Genomic DNA, 15,491 nt, shown 5'->3' with positions numbered 1-15,491 from the left:
TTGACAGAAACAAAATTGTTTTAGCCATATTTTCAGCATGCAGGTTGTGACGACCTCATTAATCTCAATTACAGTGGGTGTAAAATCTGAACTGGATCACATAAAATACAATAAATACATACATTTAATTTTACTTAATCAAGAAACTGGCATTTATTAAAACATGTTCAAAGCATGTAAAATGTCATGTGACATCTGGGAATATGATGACATATGAAATGCTGAATTGTTTTTTTGAAGCAGCACATTGAAATGAACTGTTAGAAAGAACTGGTTTGTAGAAATGAGTCAAACTTTCCAACATTACTGCACACAATTCAATATATAACTAGACTGGTACTAACAAATTATCTTTTTGTTACAATAAAAATGGACAGATTTTTAACTGCTTTGCCACACTTTTTGAACAATGAATTATGATTTTTCACAATCTTTCCAGTCATTTGTGATTACTATATTTTTAAAAATCATTTTAATTCAAAACTATAGCTAAATAATCGACACCGAATGGTGAACCAGCTTGACCATTTGAAAACAAGCAGCTCAAAAGCATCAATTGAGCTCCACTATGAGCACTTATGTGCAAGTTTTACAGAGTAATACTGTAAAGAGTAATTTATTATTTCAAATTTTACAGAAAAATATTTAAATTTGTTATATGTATGATCATACATTATACACACACACACGCGCACACACACACATTTAATGCTGTTTTTTTTTTCAGTCCTGAAAAAAAAAAAATGACATCATATCATCAATATCGAAAAGATTAAGCAGCACTATCATGTCACGCTACGCTGTTGAGGGAACACGCTGGAATCACGAGGAAACGTTTAACAGTCTCTTATCAAGAACCACAGGAGATAATCCACAATGGGCGCTTGAGCCAACACACATAGAGAACGAGTACACCTGACAAACACAAACTGAACAGACTAGGACTTTTAAACACAGGGCAATCAGGGGAACACAGGTGACATCAATGGAACAGGAGACGAGGAATAAACGAAACAGTCTTTAATCCAAGAAACACAGGGTACATCCAACACTTGGAATGGCAGGAAACACATGAAAATAGCAAGTAGAACCGACAGACACAGACTGCACAGACTAGGACTTAAATACAGGGAATGATTGGGGAAACACAGGTGTATGGGATGACTAATCAAACTAATTAACAAAGCGAGGACAGGAACATGACCAAATAAGGCAAAACAGGAACTGAAACACATGACAAAACAGGTCCAATCCTGACATATTAACACTGATAATAATAATAAGAAGAAATGGTTCTTGAGCAGAAATCAGCATATTAGAATGATTTCTGTAGGATCATATGACACTGAAGACTGGAGTAATGATGCTGAAAATTCAGTTTAAAATATATTCAAATAGAAAATTATTATTTTAATTTGTAATAATACTGTATTTCACATTATTAGTATTAGTTCAGATACCAAAAAAATCTTGTCAGGCATATTTAGAATAAGAATCATTAGATGACATTAAAAGACTCTATATTTAAAGGATTAATTCACTTCCAGAATTAAAAATTTCCTGACAATTTACTCACCCCCATGTCATCCAAGATATGCATGTCTTTCTGTCTTCAGTCGCAAAGAAATTAAGGTTTTTGAGGAAAACATTCCAGGATGTTTCTCCATATAATGGACTTCAGTAGGTTTAAACGGGTTGAAGGTCCAAATTGCAGTTTCAGTGCAGCTTCAAAGGGCTTTACATGATCCCAGCCGAGGAATGAGGGTCTTATCTAGCGAAACAATATTTAAATAATTATTATATTTTTCTCCATATAGTGGACTTCAATGGGGATAAACGGGTTGAAGGTCCAAATTGCAGTTTCAGTGCAGCTTCAAAGGGCTTTACATGATCCCAGCCGAGGAATGAGGGTCTTATCTAGCGAAACAATCTGTCGTTTTCGAAAAAAAATTAAAATGTATATACTTTATAACCACAAATGCTCATCTTGCACTATCTCAACTTCACGCATTATGTAATCACATTGGAAAGGTTACACGTGACATAGGCGGAAGAACCGAACCAGTGTTTACAAAGCGAACGTGCAAAGAAGATGAACGTGTTTCGAAGATGAACGAAGGTGAGTACTTGATTACAGAATTCATATATATATATATATATATATATATATATATATACAGTATATGCAACCTGGTCTCATAAAAACACGTACCTCTGGGTACTTTTCTGCAACACCGTTTTTACGTACCTTACTGCACGTTTTGCCGCAGTTTCAAAGAGAAATGTCCACTGAGTGGCACTAAAACACGGGTTCAATACGTCAACCCTGGCATGTTTTTATTACGTTGATATAGGTACGTATTGCTGTGTTTTTATTACGTTGCTTCAGGTACGTATTGCGGCGGTTAAGAATTCAAATATCCGGGGGATTGTCGCTAAAAGTTAATGCTCTGTCGTGTTGGAAATATGCCCTACACCAAACCCAACCCTAAACCTACCCAATAGTGTTAACAAATACAAAACTGACATAAAAACGCATTTGTTGATGCAACCGTGCCATTTAAACTTCCTTATATGCAGATTTGAACAGTTTTGTCGAACCGTAGTTACATGGGATTCAAACCAGAGCTCCTCACCTCTCAAGTACGCCTCCGTACTCCGCGAGCTACCAAATAAACCTACCGTCTATGAAAACCCATAGATATGAAGCTGGATATGTGTGATGCTAACATTCAAAAGCATCAGTTTTCAAATCTCCCAGCATATTAAAATAATTTTAAGTCATAGTAATATAAGTCATAACATAATATTTTTCAAGTAATTGTGTGAAAATGATGCTTTATTAATCAAAACTCTGTAAATTTGTGTAAAAAGGAATAAAAGGTGTCGGAGTTTTACTGCCTCTAGTGTTCATTTCTTTTGGAAACTGCAGTGATATGTACTTATTGGTACGTATTTCGCGTCTCACGAAAAAGTGCCCCCAGGTACGTTTTTGCCATGACACCAGGTGACGTATATGTATGTATATGTTTGTATAAATTTTGGGGTGAACTGTTAAATTAAATAGAACATTCGTTGTTACATCTTTCTTTTTCCCAGTACCGAGTACCAACCTCGCGAGTTGCGCTTACGCGGCCAAATACACACAAAAAATGACGTAAAAATGGCCGTCCTGGCGATTATCCTCGTAAGCACAGTCAGTTTTGTCTTAACTAAATGTAAACATCTGAAAAAAACAAAACACAAACGTCTTTCATTGTCGCCTGAGGAGGGGATCTGTCAAATGAGGTGCCGGATCAGGATCCGGCATGTTCCCGCACAAATTAAGCCCTGCTGTTGAGATGGTAACATGTTTTCAGCAGAAATCATCCCAGTTTCGCTTTATTGTATTTTCCTGATTAGAAAACCAGGTCAGCTCCCGCCTCCCATGAACAACTTAATAGGTGCTTAAAAGGTGTGTCTGCCAAGTCAAGGACAGATGAAGATACTGCCCACAGAAACACTCCTCCTCAGTAGTAAATTTTTACCAGCCATTTTTTTACGAACTTTAAGATCACTTCTGAGTTTTTCCATGGTGGATAGTGATGGTGTACATTTGCAAATGTTAGCTAACACATGGAATGTTAACATAACATGACACTGGCACTTACTAGCTAGTTATCTTGCAACTATAGGCACTGGGTATATGGTTGCTTAAAGTCTAGGTAGTGGCATTTCTCTGTCATATAACAGCTATAAAAACATTGTCCAATGTACTGGCAGGAAGAATAATTTGTCGTTATAGCATGTACACCAATAAAATGAAGTGTGTGTTTTTTTCCTCAACAATTTTTAATTGTAACAATTGTAATGGAGTAAATGATAGATATACATGAATATTTCATCGTGAAATATTAAGTTAAAATTTGTTGTTTTCACATCAGCTGCTGCTGCAATAGAAGACATATTGAAATCAGATTAGGAGAGTGGTAAGTGTGTTTATTCTCATATCAGTGAATGTCACAGGTTTAATTCTGGCTGACATATTTCCTAATAAAGTGACTATTGAGGATCTGAGTGTAATGCTAACTTTGGATTCAGCACTTCTGTTGTAGAGATGTTGGGCCTCTTCTAACCTTATGTTTAATGTAACACAGAGTATTGTATGGTGACGGCAGACAAGAGGATAAAAACGGATGCTCATGTCAAGCTTGATGAGGATTTAGTCCAAGCTTTGAAAGGTAAACTGAGAACAGTCAAAGGACCTGTTTACACCAGAGAAAACGCATGAAGTGACCAGGTGTAAATGGGCCCAAAGAAATGTTAATGCATATCTATGGAAATTATAATGCATATGATATTCAAAAACACCACTCAAAAGCACTGATTAATTCTTTTCTCCTTTCACAGACCCTGCAATGCAGTTTTCAAAGACCACAGTGTCTGAATTGCAAGCCCCCAGATGAAGATGATGATTTAAAGATGATGATGATGGTGACATTTGAAATGTTCTGTTTCTTTGTTTGGTTTAGCCATTTGCAGGCAACTTCATTATCCCCCACTTTCACAGACAAGGCTTAAACCTAGTCCCAGACTAAAATGTAAGTCTGAGCGGTTTCAACTGAAAGAAACTTGCACTGATTGATCTTAAAATATGTCAGTGCCCTTGTTTTGTCTCAAGATGCACACCAGTAATGTTTTTTTTCTAAAGCATGTTTATAAAAAATTACTTAAGTGTCCTAATTGAACTACTTTGGCCTAATCCTGGCTTAGCCTGTGAACCCAACCTAAATTATACAGTGCAATTAGCTTAATGTTCATCATAAGCATATCTAAAAGAGCACTTAACATACTTAGTTGTTCCAAAATAGCACATTTATTATGCACTTAGTATCGTATAATAAAACTTTAATAAGTGCATCGAGATTAGTATAGTGCATTTCTTTTTTACCTGGGAAGTGCAGGTCAGAATAAGTATGTTGTTTCATTTGTACATAATATTTATGTTACACTGAATGACAACGGAATATTATTTCACCCATTGACATTTTATTTTCACAAAAGTTATTTGAAACATTAAACACTTTACTTGCATTTATTATGCTTTATGTGTACATTAAAAATCACTTCTGTAAATTTATTTTGATGCGGTCTCGTCTTTAACCATATGATTTCTCTGACTTCCAAGCCTTACAATTATCTAATATTTCTTAGATTTCCATTAAGATAACCCTGTGTTAAGCAAGCCCATTTATCAATGTCCAGTTCAAGCAGAGTCACCTTTCTCAGGTAGGCAGCCCACCTCTCCCACTGGGGGAGAAGAAACAACAAAGAAAGACAGAGTTCAAGGAGAGAAATCTTGAAGTGAACAGTCACAGGTCAGTGGACATGCAGAGTATCAGACTGAAAATGGCCCGAGAGCATTTCACAGCACAGACAGCCTCACACACACACAAACACTTCATGCATGAGTGAACACACTCCTTTTGTCGAATGTAGATGTTTATTTATGAAAGGGGTTCTTTTGAAAGGTCTGTTTTTGTCTCACATCCTCTCCAACATAAGATCAGAGCGCTGTACTCAACCCCCTCTCGCTCTGGATATCGGGCAGTACTGCGAGTGTTTCCACATTCCGATGTATTACAACTAAAGAAATACCCTGTGCTTAGACAAATACTAGTGATGTGCCGAAATTTTGGCAACCGAAAATATTTGGCTAAAATAGTAAAATAATACATTTTTATTTTTGGCCAAAATAGTTTTGGTTTGTTGGGCTAAAATATCAAGAAGTGGCTCGTTGCAGAAGAACTTTACTAGGACTGGTTTATGAACCATGAACAGCATAACGAGTTCAATTACGCAGTAAGCCAAATTTAATTACCAAGTCTTTATTTTCAGTTTTCAGCTAAAACTTTTAAGTTTCAGTAAAAAATAATAATAATAATTTTGGTGCAACACTAACCAATACATATGTTTAAAATGTAGACTCACATACGATGATTCTGTCATACTGTTGACCTCAGTAAGTTTTATTCTACATAAGGGTGGTCCCTCCTCATGGAGGTTGCCATGTTGAGATCATATGACCAGCCATATGACCAGCCATATCTTGCAGTGAATTTTATAGTCTCGCATAGCCAGACCTTCAGACTGACGGCAGAAGGTCTGGACACCATCGCAGCTCTCATTGGCCAAGGACCACCCAAGAGGCCGTCTGACAGACATGTAAAGCAACCAATCATAGTTTGCTTTGTTCAGCATCATGTTTAGGGCCATGAAAAGATAAAGTTAATGTCCCTGTCAGTGTATGCAGTCAATAAAAAAATGCTGTTTTCAGTCGTGAAGATTTTATGCCATGATCTTTTGAAAATCCAGTGTTTAATTGATCCTGATAAGCGATCATTGTCACAGTTGTAGACACAACAGAGTTCTGGGTTTGGCATCACGACGGCTTTGTTTCCTGGTGGATTGTTAAAGAATGCGGTACATGTCTCCCAAAAATCCTGTAGAATTCAGCTGACTACTCTGAAACTCCGGAAGTGTTTCCCATTTTGTGTACTTCATGCATCAGACGTTCAGCCAACAGTCCATAGGTGTATTGTCTGATGCTGAGACTAGGTGGTTTATAATACCTAGAGAAACTATCTGTTAGCTGTTCCATTCAGCGTTTCCATTCCTCCCTCACGATAGCTGCCAAATCGAGATCACATGACCAGCCTGGCCTTACAATTTAGTTATTAAACAAAAGCTTAATGCATCCACACCAACAGATGTCAGTATTCAGGAAGTATAACATTTCAGCAAGTCATATAGTATTAAAACATGCATTATACATGAAAATGACTTGCATCAAATTGTAAGCACCAAATCATTTTTTTGGAAAATAAAATCAACTGGATATAGCAGTTACTTTTTAAGTTACTTTGTTAAAAGCGATTTACTTAAAAATTCATAAATAAATAAAAACCTAAAACAAATCAATAAAAGGCAGTCAAGTGCCCCTGCTGTTCCTCTGTTTCCTTGTCCTGTTTATGAAATGGCTGTGGGGAAACCCATGGAGAGGGTTCCTGATCATAACAAAGCTTTCACACTGCGCTGGAATGGTGTGCTGATGATATCAGTGAAGTTCAGCCAGGTGTCTTCCCTTTGCAGGAAAGTACAGTCTAAAACACGGACTTTTGGAGAAACCACAAAAAAAAAAACAATAATAGGGGAAGGGGTTAGCTTTTCTCTTTTATTAACTTCTCTTTTCTTAAAGCTTACTGGATGTATACATAGGACTGGCATTTGGGGTTGACCTCTAAACTTTAACGTCCTAAGTTCCAGATCGAGGGCTTCTGCTCAGGCTTGCCCCACTCTTGCGGCCATGGTGGTTGTTCTGTAGGAGGGTGTGAGGGATTCCCAGTGAGATCTCACTGTTGTCACCTATCTTGATCTTTTGTCCCCCCACCATGGGGTGGTCGACATCTTCTCTGTTGTGGCTTTTTCCACCTACATGTGACGGCGCTGTTGTTTCTCTTTCTGTAAGTTCATCTTTAACGTTTTCCCCCCCAGTACTTTGCTCTGTCTTTCTCTCTAAGACTTGCAATCTCTGTTATTCTCTTGAGAAATGGCCTAGTTGTTCTTTATCCCCCACGTGTGGCTTTGTGGCTGATAACCAAGACAAGGGTTAGAGATGGAGTCCTCGAGGGTTTGGTTTTTCCGTGACCTTTTCTTTCTGCCTAACGGGAACTTGCATTATTGATTGAAAAAACAACACTTGCCAAGTTCAGATTTCTGAGCCGTGTCTAAGCATCCAATGCTAAAATCAGAAAGCCTCTATGACAGTTACTATGTTTTGTTACTTCGGCACAGACATACAAAGCCACTCATGGAGCTTCTTGCTGAATCTAAGAGCTTCTTGCTGAATACCATCAATATTTAGCAAACCGAACATAGAGTTTTTGTTGTGGTAGTCCAAATGGTAGCAATTTAAATTTAAATCTCAAAAGAGCTAACTTTAAATGTTTTCTCACAACATCACTCATACAATATCTTATGAGTAATATTTAAAATACTTTGCTTGTTTCCTGGAAATAAAATGTTAGTGTATGGTGAAATGCTAATTCTGCTCATATCCATCGACTACGGCTTGCAGAGGATGAACTCATTCTGAATCAGAATGAAACTGAAGTAAAGACTTGCATTTTCTGACCATGTACAGTATAAACTGAGAATACTGGTGACAGCCATATATATACATGCATTGGCATTGATTAACTGTTTGACAAATATGTTAATGCAAACTATGGACTGATTTTCCATGTTGTCTATGTGTAGTATGAAGTATGAAATATGTTCCATTTCAAATCCATTTAAATCTTTAAACACACATTTATTTACATTTTTGAAAATGTAGTATGCATTTGCCAGAGGCTTTTTAGGTCATGTAAGACCTACAAAAGTGAAATTATCTAACTAGATAGATAGATAGATAGATAGATAGATAGATAGATAGATAGATAGATAGATACCTTCACTGAGACACATCATGTAACTCAAGATTTTAAAAATGCAACCAAGTCATTTTTTGACTCACATTCATGTTTTAATGTTATATTTTTACAATTATGTTTATGCATTCATATATTAACCTAACATCTTAATGCTGATTAAAAAAGTATAGTTTTGTATCAACTACACCTATAAAGCATGTTTGATCTTATACATCAATCCTGACTAAACCAATCAGAACCAATTTTTTTTTTAATGACAAAAAACTAAAACAAATGTAAAGTGTATTAGATTTAATTATATTAATGGTTGTGGTTATGCTTAATGGCTTCATGCAGTAACATGGAAGAATTATATGTAACTTCATTTTATAGTGAAGAAAGCATGTGCACAGACGAGAAAAATCAGTCTGTCACTCAAACGTTCTGGCATCTTCAGAACTATAGAAAAAAGCAAAAAAGGTGATGCATGCAAGACCACAAAGCAGAATGCAGATGGATGTGTTTTTGTGTGAACAGTGCATCGGGAAAAACACGCTCCTCAATACCACTAACCCACACTGCGCTCTTCATATATGACATTTACACATTCAATGGCTTTTCTCTTTCGTTTTTTGGTCTTTCTCTAGCACTCACTCTTCTGCGGTTAAGGCACAATGGGGTCTGCTCATTCACATGGGGGAGAAGGCGATACACACGCAGCGGTGCACGCCAGTTTCACCCAGACAAGAGAATATGAAGATAATTTCAAGAAATGCATCATGACTGGACACTCATTGCAGTATATAGTGTGCATGTTGTTCCAGACTGCACTGGGACAGAGAGGACGACAGTGTCAAATCTCACTTAAACTCACTTTCCACATGTGCCGAGGGGTCAAAACTCTGCTCCATACATGAGTGAGAGGAAGTGTGTGTGTATGCGTTTGTCTGTGTATGTGAAATCCCATTAGCAGAAGGATGTAACCTTTACCCATAACACCCCTCCATGCTGCACAACTCCCAGCTTTTCACATTTGTTTCAAATGTGGGAAGGACTACCAGCGGCCCACTCTCTCACTTCCTCTGGTTCGGAAGAGTTAATCCCACTCTTCTCTCAGAACAACCCCTCCTTTCTTAACAAAACAAGCCCATCAGGCACCTTGGAAATCCAGCCATTTTCCCATTAAGGCCATGTGATGGAAAAGCTGTTGATTTTCCTGATTGGATTTAGCCCCGTGAAACCAATCCTGGACCGTGTGGCTCAGCGAGGAGAAAGTTTGAATGAAAGAGGAAACAGATGAATGAAAGGGAGGGGTGTAAGTGGAAACCGAAAATGAAGTCCAATTTATTCTCTATAGCCTAGTTTGAATGTGATCTGACAATAACGGCTGCAGAACTGGACCTGTGCTGTGCACTTCAAAGTGGGGCCGAGTATCTCAGCTGGATCTAATTGGGTTCTCTACAGTAGTTCTGAATCAAAGCATTTCTTGTTAATCCTCTTGTTTCACTTGGAGGACCAGGATTAGGCATTTCACTTTTTTTTTGCTACAGATTTTGTAAAATTATAGCTGTGCTTTTTTTCATTCTGTTATTTAGAGACAAACTAACAAGCCAATGCTGATTTACCAAGTGTAAAGAACATCAGTAACGCTGTGATTCATTCATAGACCATTCACAAAGTAGGAAACAATAAGTTAATACTGAGTGTTGAGTGTACTTATAAACAGGGTGCGATTTGTGAAAAAAGCAGAGGGGGGGATGCTTTTGAAAACTTTTTTCTCTCTCCATAGGTGGAAGGTAAGGGTAAGGCTGTAGCCAAAGTAACCTAATGTTAGTGTAATCTGTTAATAACGCACATCATAAACCCATCTTTTTAGGCAAGTAGGCCTACCATATAATGGGTGTCATGTCATGAAATGTTTTTAATACGACGGGAACTGTATTTAACGTGATCACAATCTATTAAAAACATTGTAAGTTAGGCCTATTAATTGTAATGATTTCATTTCCACGGTTATTCAAGCAACGAATACATTATATAGAGAAAGCGAGCAAAGAACACAGTATCAACGGAGCTTTTTGAAACTCTGAATCAGTTAAACCATTGAGTCGCAAAATGATTCACTGTTTCGAAGCGCTCCAATCGGATCGCGTATCGCAAATCATTTGATTCGGGACTTCAAAGCGCATATCCCAAATCATTTGAGTAAGATTGGGACCTTGAAGTGAGATCACGGGATGTTTTTATCCCCACCGGGGATAAAAATAATTCAGCAGAGGCAGGGATACATAAACCGGGGAATCCCTCCCCCCCCTGGCAAATCGCACCCTGCTTATAAAACTCAAAAGGCTGCCAGCAACATTATTCTGCTTTCTTAGATACTTAGGCAGCTAAGATACTGCTCACGTTTATGAAGCAGCATCACATGTGTCCTTTGTGGATAGGGTAATCCCAGAATGCATTGCAATAAGCTCAGAGAAAAAAAGAGGAATGTTGACTAAATATGTTTTCACACCTTGCTCATTTGAAGCATTTCTTTTTTTAAATGATGCATTTTCTTGGTTCTTTTAGGCATATATGAACATGGCAATTGTGCTTGGATTTGCACCAAAACAATCTGAGATCACCTGAAAAAGATGGTTTCGGCCCAACTGAAAATGAACTCTGGAGTGTTCGGTTATGGTGAGAAAGCAAATCAACCCAATGGACTAACAAACCAAGTTGCCTCATAATTCATAATGGGAAATGTGTTATATAAAAAGTAGCAGTGTCCAATCATTTATCAGTTAGAGCAGGAATGAAGGCTTATATACATTCGGAAAAGTGTTTGTAACAACAGCTACATATATGAGCGGAATCCCACAACATAAACAGTTGAACTCTGACCAATGAGAGAACAGTTTTTTTCACATGTGAATTGCAAAAACACATTTTGGTAAGGTTTGAAATGTTGCCTTGTAAAGTTATTTCAATAGGGATACACGAACCAGAATTACATATGGGCATAAGAATTCCACATGCAGATTTTGCAACTGATTCAAGTTGGTCACACATTGACAGAAAGCCGCTTGGTTTGAAAGTGACTTCTGTGTGAACTGTGCTTCATACATCGCTACAGTACTGTCAATAGACAATGGACCTTTTTTGTTGAAAAAATGTTGCTAATGTGACAGCACATTTATAGTGTTATGTTAGCTTAGCAACATGCTAACATATCTTACATGTTTCATGTGAGTAGTGCTATTTTTGCATGCAGTTGCTGCTTGAGAAAGTTCAGTGCCTGTTAAGTTTGCTGCTTAAAGGTTCATTCATGTTAAACACGTTCTTGCATTCAAAAACAGCCAGGAATTTCAAGACTATTTTTCAAAGTTGAATTATAAACCTGGTGCAAGTTACTGACAAAACAAAGATACGTGTGATACATCGGCCAAAGATGTCCATCTGATGCATGGGTCCATAGACTAGAATTAAAAAATAGTGCAGATGGAATGTCTCTGTGTGAAAGCAGCTGCCTGTATAAACAGCAAGGCAGGTTTTTAGACCAGAGCTATTGTCTACACCACAATTTTTTGTTGAGTAATTTTGTTGACTCAGATCAAAGCTCACATTCACTCCAGTACTCATACATTTGAACTAGTGCACTCTAAATCTTGCATCTGTCAGCATACCATTCAGATTAAAAAGCTGACACTTGTGATTTTATACCCACAGAGCTGCTATGCCACAAACGCACCCCATCTGGATATTAGATCTCAGAGAAACACATTACAGATGGGATTTTTTACGTTTTCCCCTCGCGTTCCTGTGGGAGAAGAGGCCGAGTATTTTGATGGACAGCTGTAATATCCAGTGAAAATATTTGATCAGTGATGGCCAGTCAAAACATAAAGAGACACGATCTGGAGTTTTGATCTGACACCGTTTCAAACCGCTCACCAAAGTACCCACTGGTACCCACAATCACCGGTGCTTGATAATATAGAAAGCAAGTTAGATCAGCAGATTTTAACTCTAGTTTGGCAGTTAGGCCATGGTACGGTTGGGTCTTTTGGACCTGTATACGGCTATTGAATATGTCCACTCAGCAAGCATAAACCACATGCTTCTGATGCACAAAACGAAACCTCTATTTATCATTTATTACTGGCTTATATAACATTGCACTTTGCTGACTTAGGCCATGTTTGCTATTTTAAAGAGGTATAGTGCTGTCTGGTAAGGCAGTACTCCTGATAAATGACAGGTTCAAGTGCCATGTTTAATCTATAAAATACAACCACATGTGCATCTGTGCTTATGGGCGGGGATACGAGGTGGATTAGTTCATTATTATCACAGACGTCTCAGAATGGTGATAAGGACGGGAAATGGAGACACAGGTATCTGGGTCAGATCTACTATAAAAGCTCTCCAATAATAACAGCTTAGCCAAATTATACCCTTAGCTAATGTCACACACCTGCGCTAAAACCACACCGAACAAATGACCTGCTTTGGAATATAAAAAAAAAAAAAAAAAAGTTTGGCTTTAGCTAGAGCTGTCACAATATCAGATTTCCACTATGCAATTATCATGTGCAAAAGAAATCACAATAACGATATTATCTTGATTTTTATAGAAATCTTGAGATTTAATATTCATCATTAAAATTCATCATTAAATGTTATTTTGTTTTCTCTTTTTTGGCCAATGAATCACAACAAAAATACAGATGTTGGGAAGCGGTTATGTAACCGTAACTGTACAAAAAGAAGTTACTTTCGACCGGCACTTCCTGCAGATTTTTTATTTTTTTATTTTTTATATTATACAAATATGTAGCATTGAGTTAATATAAATATTTTATTTTTTAAATATTATAATTATTGTCAATATAGTCAATATGCCAATTGAATACTTTTTGGAAGTGAATGAGCTACATGTTCATGATCAACATTTGTCTCAGTTCTTTATTATTACTCTATGTATGCATGCGCTAGATACTCTTTGTCTTGCTATAGACTTTTATTTAGGTTAGACTCCATACTGAATTTTACGTTTAAGAAAACGAGGCTGTGAGGGATGGACTTTTTTAGATGGCCTATGCTGTATAAAGGTCCTAGATCACATGTAATTTTCAAAACTCACAAGGCGGCAGGTTTTGGATCAGAGCTAATGTGTATGTGTTTGAATTTAAATGAAAGCACTTCAGCTATGTCCACACCATCTCGATTTGGTCCGTCTCCTCTAATACACCCCATTAGCAGCAGACATATCATTGTCTAAGGTCAGCTTCTCACCTCCTTAACACCTAAACACACACTCTGAGGGTGATAATGATATGACATATCCTTACACACGCACCGGGCAGCTGAGATATGTGACCCCGGCGGTGTCTTTGATTAAGATATGTCGTCCCTCCTGTCAGAAAGCCTCACTGTCTCTGTTTGCGTGCAATGCTATGATGGGCATTAAGAAACAATATGCTACATTCATCCACTCTCACAAAGACCAGCTATATTCTTCCTCAAACATCAGTGCTGTTCTTACTAGCATCTGTCGCCTTACTCCCAGCAACCTTCTGCATCTCAAACCCCTTAACGCAAAAGGTTTGAAAATACCTTTAGAAAACTTTAGTTTTTAAATGGATGGTTCTTCCAAAAAAAAATTTTTAGCAAAATGTTGAAAAGTGTTCTTTGTCCATTCAATGAAAGTCAATGGGGTCCAATTTTGTTTTGGACCCCACTGCAGGGTGCGAACTATGGGGGAGCTAGGGGGAGCTTGGCTCCCCTTAATAAGTCATGGGCTCCCCTGAAATATAGTGATTTATCCTATATAGCGCTTGCATAAAGCAAGTAGTGCATACACTTGTAGCTGTTATGTATCTTTGTAAGTCATTCTTTTGAGGCACGCGCAAGCGCACGAATCCCCCCGTTATATATATAAAAAAAAAGTGGGCTCCCCCAAAGTCCACTGTATAGTTCGAACACTGCCCCACTGACTTCCATTGTACAGATAAAACAGTGCTCTGCATAAGTCAAAAAGTCTTTGAGGTCTGAAACAACATGAGGGTGAGTAAATATGACAGAATTGTAATTATTTTGGTGAACTATCCCTTTAAATGTGCACAAGGCCAAGCTTGAAGAGTTGTAAACGCACACCTGTTGATATTGTGGTTCAGAAAGGCTAATAATAGTCGGTATGTGCTGGCAATGAGTTCTGACCCCAACAGAATCTAAACATGCCAGAATGTTTGTAAATAAACAGAAGGTTCATATTTTCGTTCTGACAAGCCTGGAACAGCTTGAACCTTGAATGATATACTGTAGTGCTAAAACACACTCTGTTCTCATAAAACCACAGCAATACTTCTGCGGGAGGATCTGAATGATCCTTTAACAAATAGACTTTAATGACCTGCAACGGTGCCAAATAACAGATAACTACCTCGTGTTCTGACAGAACACGCCTCTCTGAGACTGGCAGATCTGGTTTTGTTCTTTCAAGAGCATATTTTATTATGCAACTGTACATCTTGTGCTTAACATCAATTTGGTTGTTCTTTACATCTCCACCCCCCTATTTTTAAATATTTGAAATATGTCTGTTTCTTTCTCTGTCTTCACACACTCCGAGGGAGTGAACGCCTTGCCACGAGAGAGTAAATGCTGCACTGGGGATGCATTTGTTGCGTTTCCCTCCTTTTTCTGCTTATGTATCATTCTTTGTTATTAAATTGGGCCTGTATTTCCTGGAAAAGAAAGAGTTTCTATTTCAGAACTAAACATCCCACCTCACCGCAAACTTCTGGAGTTTTGTGTTTGATAAGGTGGCATGAGTCACATACAGGGGGCTGAAGATGGGGGAGAATTTGTACACAGCCCTGACATTTCACTATTCCACAATCAAATCTTCATCTGCCTACAACCTTATTTTAAACGCCAAATTGTGGCAACCTTTGAACACTTCCTACACCCTGACATTTCAATAATTGGCGATAAATTTAAACAAAGCTTGGGTTAGGACATTTTGGCAATCAGAATTGGTCTCTGCGTTCG

General features: G+C 37.7%; 1 long non-coding RNA gene across 1 annotated transcript; it reads left to right on the top strand.

The window, feature by feature from the left end:
• Positions 1 to 3,919: 3,919 nt before the first annotated feature.
• On the top strand, positions 3,920 to 4,572 carry LOC107658170 (uncharacterized). The gene is made up of 3 exons (XR_001630759.1): positions 3,920 to 3,968; positions 4,137 to 4,220; positions 4,390 to 4,572. It is a non-coding gene; the product is annotated as an uncharacterized LOC107658170 (long non-coding RNA).
• The last annotated feature ends 10,919 nt before the right edge of the window (positions 4,573 to 15,491 follow it).

The sequence above is a fragment of the Sinocyclocheilus anshuiensis genome, unplaced genomic scaffold (genome assembly GCF_001515605.1).
Source record: "Sinocyclocheilus anshuiensis isolate Anshui unplaced genomic scaffold, SAMN03320099.WGS_v1.1 scaffold279, whole genome shotgun sequence".
Lineage (NCBI taxonomy): Eukaryota > Metazoa > Chordata > Actinopteri > Cypriniformes > Cyprinidae > Sinocyclocheilus > Sinocyclocheilus anshuiensis.
The sequence above is the reverse complement of the archived record's forward strand: the minus strand, read 5'-3'. Positions and strand labels throughout refer to the sequence as shown.